Source organism: Mustela nigripes, chromosome 2, assembly GCF_022355385.1.
Source record: "Mustela nigripes isolate SB6536 chromosome 2, MUSNIG.SB6536, whole genome shotgun sequence".
In the NCBI taxonomy this organism is placed as follows: domain Eukaryota; kingdom Metazoa; phylum Chordata; class Mammalia; order Carnivora; family Mustelidae; genus Mustela; species Mustela nigripes.
The window spans coordinates 173,027,038-173,034,958 of NC_081558.1; the positions used below are offsets into that span (position 1 = coordinate 173,027,038).

Here is a 7,921-nt window from a genome sequence, read left to right on the forward strand (position 1 = left end):
CAGCAATGGCCATGGTCGCCAAACTGTGGAAAGAACCAAGATGCCCTTCAACGGACAAATGGATAAGGAAGATGTGGTCCATATACACTATGGAGTATTATGCCTCCATCAGAAAAGATGAATACCTTTAACATCTTCTGAAATTTTAAAGCAATTTAGGTTTACTTCTTTACTTTTATTTAGTTCTATATATCTCTTTGTATATTTTGACAGTCTACCATATTGCTTTGTATTCTAAAAGTTTGTGGCAAGCATTTATTCTTCCAGATGATTCCTAGGATAATTTTGTATAATTAAGACAGAACATGAGAATTAAAAGAATTGGAAATGCTTAGGTATACACATTTATTACCCAAAGGACATTCTTCTTCCTGTTTATGCTTTTTGAATCAACCACAGAAAAGCATATGAAAGTTTAAAGACCTATATAGCAAAACTGCAATGTTGTTACCCCCACTTAGGTTTCATGGTCACTGATCACAGTCCTAAAGAACCACTAATACAGACTGTGGAAGAAAGGCAGGGGCCCTGGGTGAAACATTCACAAGAAAAACCTGGAATTGATAGGCTATTTGACATCTGAATTGGTGATAAAAAATATCCAAAGGGGGAAAAAAAACAACAAGGAGATTATTAACCCTAAAGAAAGGAAAATTATGTGGAAGAAAGGAAACATCATCATAGTACTCTATGTGTTTTTCCTATGAATATAATTTATAATTTATACAGTCATAATGTTAACATTGAATATTGATAAACTTATAATTCTAATATAGCTATATTGAAAGGGTGAGGGGATATGAAGAATTAAGTGTGGAAATTCTCATATTTCAATGTAGGAATTTAAAAATTTTTAAAACTACAAAATCAACAAAAAGTGTTGTTCCTGGGTGATTCAGTCAGTTGGGTACCTGCCTTTGGCTCATGTCATGATCTCAAGGTCCTGGGATTGAGCCTGGCATGAGCCTCACTGCTCAGCCAGAGTCCGCTTCTCTTTCTCCCTCTGCCCCTCTCCTCTACTTGTGTATGATCTCTCTCTGTCAAATAAATAAAATCATTAAAAAAATCAACAAATAGCGACATAAGCATATGATTTAAAAATACAAGCATGTCTAACAAAAGGACAGGTCGAAGATTGGATAGTGGTGTGGGAATTGATATTTCTTCACTAAAAACTTTGAAGTTGTAGGGGGATAAAGTGATCTTGAATAAGTAGATGAAATATTTAATGAATACTTATAATTAAGAGCAAGGATGAGCTGGCTCAATATGCCACAGTTCGTAAGTGACAGAACCTGGATTGAGACGCAGTGAAAGGTTGGGAGAACTAGAGCAGAGTAAAACCTATCAGTAACCTAGGGCTAGAAGGGGAACTTTTCAACTTGATGAAGAACATTTCTGAAAAAGCCATAGCTGTAGGTCCACTTCTGAATGGCAGTATGAGAAGTTCCGTGGCCCAGTTTCCAACAGAACAGCATAAATGGTGACAATTTTATGTAAAAACATGATTTAAAAATCTTTGGGAAGTGGGGGTGTCTGTGCTAGTGTTCTGGCTCGTTCTGGCCACAGAGGCGGTCCTAACACAGGACTGCATGACAGGGCCCAGGGCACCACAGGGTGCTGAGGAGGACTGGCTCAGTGTCCCCCACAGGCCTCGGGCTCCTCTGGATGAGCTGGTGGGTGCATTCTCCCATGTACGAGGAGAAGGAAGAGAGCAGCTACTACAGCTACAAGCACCTCTGCGTGCGCAATAACGTGCTTGCATCTAGTGCAGGGGGGGCATGCTGACCTCTGGCTTTCCCTCTGGGCCCCCTGCAGATGCTGCTGAGCCTACACTATGATGAGAACTACCACCAGGTGAAGTATGACAACATGGGGCTGCCTGACATCGACAGCAAGGTGAGAATGGAGATCAATATGGTGCCCATCGCCGCTTTGCTCTACACACCTGTGCTCATCAGAGGCCATGAAAGCCTTGTGCTTTGGGCTCTGTGCCCACATTAAGCTGTGAAAGCTGAAGTGTTGTGAGGACAGGACTCACCTGAGAGCACCAGCGAGTTCATATCTCTACTACTCCAGCTTAGGGCTCCTTCCAGATCAGGGATTGCTACAAACCTCATACTGCCTCATGAGATGGGACCTGGAGATGTGGCCACTCTGGTTTCAGGCCATAGCAGTCTGGGTAAGCTTATGGTGTCAGCATCCCTCCCACTGCCTACAGGTTTTTTTGGCACCAAGTGGATGATGTTCCTGGCTGTAGGTATTTATGTCCTCTTTAAAAAAAGAAAAAGAAAAAGAAAAAAAAAATCTCTAGAAATTGTGCTAAGGGTATGCAGCAAATGAAACATTCATTCAAGAAAAGAAATTAAAATTTGGTAAGAAGAATGAGAATCTATAGCATTTGAATCATAACCTGTGCCTTCCCAGCTCAGTGTGACTAAAGTTCCACTCCACTCATGTGTAGCCAAGTACACAAAAATTCCCCCCAACATCTCGTCTACCTCCTAGTAGTTGACTGTGTTACCTCCCAGGAGGCCCACACCTACAACTTTTCTCATCTCCTTCCAGGTATGTATTGTGGAAGTTTAATTCTGGGTGACTGTGATCAAGTGTTTGGGGATCCCTTCTACGCAGTCCTCACTCATAAGGTAGAGATTGTGACACAACATAAATACCAGGACCAGATCACCCTTGAGCCCAGCTCATTTCTAAGGCACTTGTTCCAGACTGGGAGGGGCAAGCTGAGATCAGAGGTTGCTTGCTGTACCTACCCAGTGACCCATTTCTGTAGCAGGGTTATCACATGGAGAGAAGTGGGTCACTATCACTACTCGCAAGTCTGAAATTTGAGTCTTACAGATTTTACCCAAAAGGGAAGAAAGCCCTTAAGAACAGGGACTTCCAAAAGTGTCCCCCACAGAAAGTGACTTTATTGGCTGAAGATGATTAAGAGGAGTTTGGTGGAACTATTGGTGAAACATCCAGCTGGTTTGCCAAGAAAAATACAGGATGGGAGAAAGTAAGGACGAGCTTGCCTCGAGTTAGAAAGAGTCTCAAACATTATCCTCAAAGACTATGCTTCAAAGGGGCCCAAATTTAATTGGATATAATGTGGTACAATTTATTGCCCAAGGCATTAAAAAGAAAGAAAGAGAGGGAGAGAACATGCTTATGCTGTTGCTGGGAGTTAATGTGGCATAAGAGCTGCATATGGTCAAAGAAAGAGATAAGAGGACCTCTGATAAAGTCATGGTGGAGAGCAACATTAGAGGCTTTACACTGCAGAGGAAATGGACTTCATACAAACACACACACACACACACACACACACACACACACACCCTCCAAGTCACTAAACAAAAATATAACAAGACTAAAGGATGAGTTTCATTGTATTATCTTACACATATTATCTTAATACAGTGTATTATCTTAAATGCCTAGTTCTCAACAACAAGAAAAAAGTCATGAGATAGGCAAAAATGTAACCCGTCCAGCAGGAAATCAGCAGAAAACATAAATTGCCTGTGAGAACATTGGATTCAACAGAAAAAACTTAAAAATAATCATAAATGTGTTCAGATCAGAGCTAAAGGAAACAAGGATTAAATAAGTAAAGGAAAGTGTGAATGCAATATTATGTGAAACAGGCTTATCAATAAAGAGAAAGTATAAAAAACAAATGGAAATTATGTAATTGAAAAGTACAACTCAAATTTAAAAAATCACTACAGAAACTCAACTGTAGATTTAAACTGACAGAAGAAAGATCAGTGAATTTGAAGTTATATCAGCAGAGAGTATGCAATCCAAAGGAAGAAGGAAAAAAAGAGTGAAAAAAAAAAAAAAAAAGCACAGGCCCTCAGAGAGATAAGGCCCCACTAAGTGCATCAGTATGTGCTTTTGGGAGTACCAGGAAAACACATTTCTGATAAAAGATTACATAAAAAGATTCAAGTTATTTGTTGATAAAAAATTTTAAAAAGCACACAAACAATCCAATAAACATAGGGTAAAAAGACTGAGCAAGCATTTTACCAAAGAAGAAATACAGATGATAAATAAGGATATGAAAAGCTGCTCTACATTATTTGCCATAGAGAACTGCAAATTAAAGCAATAATGGCATATGTAAAGGAACACCTAAAATTAAGAAAAACAATACCAGTTATTGGCAAGAATAGGGAATGACAGGAACACACACATATACCCTTACTGTGCCTACTGTCAGAGCCCAGAAGCAATGACATTGCTTAAACAATTAGCATACCTATGGCCCAGATTTTTGTTCTTAATACCATTTTCCAGTCAAAGAAATTAGATCTACTTGAAGAAATAGCAGATTTGGTGACTAGGGTAGGAAATAAATATGCAGGATGACCCTGGAGCATCTTGTAATGCCAGAAAATAGAAAAAAAAAAAAAGCAAAACAACAAACAAACACAAACCCACCCTGCATACATAATGATGGGTGTGTGTCAAAGGGACACAGGAACCAATGGAAACAGCTCCCTGTGGCCAAAGCTAGCATGATTTGAACAGCAAAATTAATAAAGTAGTGTTTAATTTTATCAAAGTATAAAATAAATATCTATAATTCTATTTTGATGTAGATAGAGGTTTGCATATATAAACAAGTGAGGTGAATAGAAAATCTTCCATGCAGAAGAATTCCAATTTATACAGATATTTTGCCCCAGGGAGGTGGTCCATTTCTTTCCTCTCTGTAAGTGTGGACTGTGGATAGTTACTTCCTTCCACAGAACACAGTAAGAGAGGGTGGAGAAAAAGCAGCTTCACTGCTAACAACACTTCCTCAACCAGTGGTCAAGGTCAATATCAAGAGTTACAAGTTGTGAGGATAGTATTTGTCATGGACAGGATGTAATGAAAATGGTGATTTACCTCCGGGGCCTTTCCTCAACAAAGCTATCCCCCCAACCTAATCATGAGAAAAAATTATCAGAATAATCCCAATTGAGGGATATTCTACAAAATGCCTGATTAATATTTCTCAAAACTTACCAAGGACTTCAAAAACAAGGAATGTTAGAGAAACTATCACAGATGCCTGATGTCTGTGATGAGGGAGCAGGAGGCTGGCTGAAGACAAAGCAAAAGCTGGTACCTTGCACCCCCTCTCCATCCACTCCCCCTCAGTAATATGTGTAGCATTCCTCAGGCACCCCTGACCTTATCAATAGCACAAATTTCCAGAGGCAAATAACTGAGTTCCTCAAGCCCTAATGTCTCCCTCTCCACCATAAACAAAACTGGAGGAGGCTGAGGTAGAAGGGAATGTAAATATAGTTAAATCTTTTCTAAACCTAAATCTCACTAACAAAGACGATTGATTATGACATCCCTCCAAGAATCTCCCAACTATCTTGATGTTAATTGCTGGCCTAAAGACAACATTGATCAAGTCGCAAGGCCTCCGGTATCAGGGTACCTTGTAGGCCCTCTTTAGCATATGAAAGCTTCGTTGAAACCTCCCTTCCCCTCACCTTCCCCAACCAAAGGGTACATAACCTGCCATCACTTGCAACCCGGGGCAGCAGCTCTTCTTGCCCACGGGTCCTGTCCCCGTGCTTTAATAAACCACCATTTTGCACCAAAGATGTCTCAAGAATTCTTTCTTGGTCATTGGCTCTGGACCTCAGCCCACTGAACCTCACTTAGGTTCTAGAACTTCATTAACTGAAGCATGATGACTAAATGACTAAATGATGACAATAAATTACATCTTGATGACATGATGACTAAATATAAAGTGATATCCTGAATGGGATTCTGGATGCAAGGACACTAGATTAAACTATAGAAATCTGAATCAAGTATGAATTTCACTTCATCATGATGTATCAATATTGGTTCATTAATTATAACAAAAGTACTATACTAAGGTAGGAGGTTAATGACATGGGAAAATGGGTGTGTTAGATATGGGAATTCTCTATGTTATCTTTATTATTTTCCATAAATCCAAAATTTGCTAAAAATTCTTTGAGGTAAAGTTCTTGTTTCTCAAAATGCAGCCAGAGAACACTTGGGGGAAAAACAATCACCAGATTTCTGCTTCCAATGACAATAATTGATTCAAAAGTTATTGTCACAGGATTCTAAAACTGTTGATGAAAAATTATTAGGGAACAAGAAATTCACATGATGTCATTGTACCACCCTACAAATTAGATTTTTATAACAAAGAAATATGTTATCTTTTTCATAGAGCTGATGATACCACCCTAATGAAGTAGTTGTTGAAGAGTTTCAGTTAACAAGACAAGCTAATGTGATAGGCTTCATGATGAGGTAAGAAAAGCAACACACTTGTGATTTATAAATTTTTAAATTTATTTATTTTTATTTATTTAAGATGAAACAACATTAGAAATATTGGTATTCCAGAAGAAGAAGAAAGAGAGAGGGGGGCAGAAGATATAGTGGAGAGAATTATTGGAGGGAATTTCCCTAATATGGCAAAGAGAACAAGCATCAAAATCCAGGAGGTGCAGAGAACCCCCCTCAAAATCAATAAGAATAGGTCCACACCCTGTCACCTAATAGTAAAATTTACAAGTCTTAGTGACAAAGTGAAAATCCTGAAAGCAGCCTGGGAAAAGAAGACTGTAACATACAATGATAAAAATATTAGATTGGCAGCAGACTTATCCACAGAGACCTGGCAGGCCAGAAAGAGCTGGCATGATATATTCAGAGCACTAATGAGAAAAACATACAGCCAAGAATACTATATCCAGCTAGGCTATCATTGAAAATAGAAGGAGAGATAAAAATCTTCCAGGACAAACAAAAACAAAGAATTTACAAAGACTAAACCAGCTCTACAGGAAATATTGAAAGAGGTCCTCTAAGCAAAGAGAGAGCCTAAAAGTAGTAGATCAGAAAGGAACAGAGACAATATACAGTAACACTCACCTTACAGGCAATACAGTGGCACTAAATTCATATCTCTCAATAGTTACCCTGAATGTTAATGGGCTAAATGCCCCAATCAAAAGACACAGGGTATCAGAATGGATAAAAAACAAAACCCATCTATATGTTGCCTACAAGAAACATATTTTAAACCTGAAGACACCTCCAGATTTAAAGTGAGGGGGTGGAAAAGAATTTACCATGCTAATGGACATCAAAAGAAAGCAGGAATGGCCATCCTTATATCAGATCAATTAGATTTTAAGCCAAAGACTAAAATAAGAGATGAGGAAGGACACTATATCATACTCAAAGGATCTGTCCAACAAGAAGATCTAACAATTTTAAATACCTATGGCCCCAATGTGGGAGCAGCCAACTATATAAACCAATTAATAACAAAATCAAACACATCAACAATAATACAATAATAGTAGGGGACTTTAACACTCCCCTCACTGAAATGGACAGATCATCCAAGCAAAATATCAACAAGGAAATAAAGGCCTTAAATGACACACTGGAACAGATGGACATCACAGATCTATTCAGAACATTTCATCCAAAAGCAACAGAGTACACATTCTTCTCTAGTGCACATGGAACATTCTCCAGAATAGATCACATCCTGGGTCCTAAATCAGGTCTCAACTGGTATCAAAAGATTGGGATAATTCCCTGCATATTTTCAGACTACAATGCTCTGAAGCTAGAACTCAATTACAAGAGGAAATTTGGAAAGAACCTAAATACATGGAGACTAAAGAGCACCCTTCTAAAGACGAATGGGTCAGCCAGGAAAATAAAGAATTGAAAAAATCCATGGAAACAAATGATAATGAAAATACAACGGTTCAAAATCTGTGTGACACAACAAAGGCAGTCCCGAGAGGAAAATACATAGCGGTACAAGCCTTTCTCAAGAAACAAGAAAGGTCTCAAATACACAACCTAACCCTACACCTAAAGGAGCTGGAGA

At 38.7% G+C, this 7,921-nt stretch overlaps 1 pseudogene; it reads left to right on the top strand.

Moving 5' to 3' along the window:
- The first annotated feature begins 2,133 nt into the window (after positions 1 to 2,133).
- The window catches only part of LOC132010589 (olfactory receptor 5H2-like), a 22,501-nt pseudogene continuing 16,713 nt past the window's right edge, over positions 2,134 to 7,921 (top strand).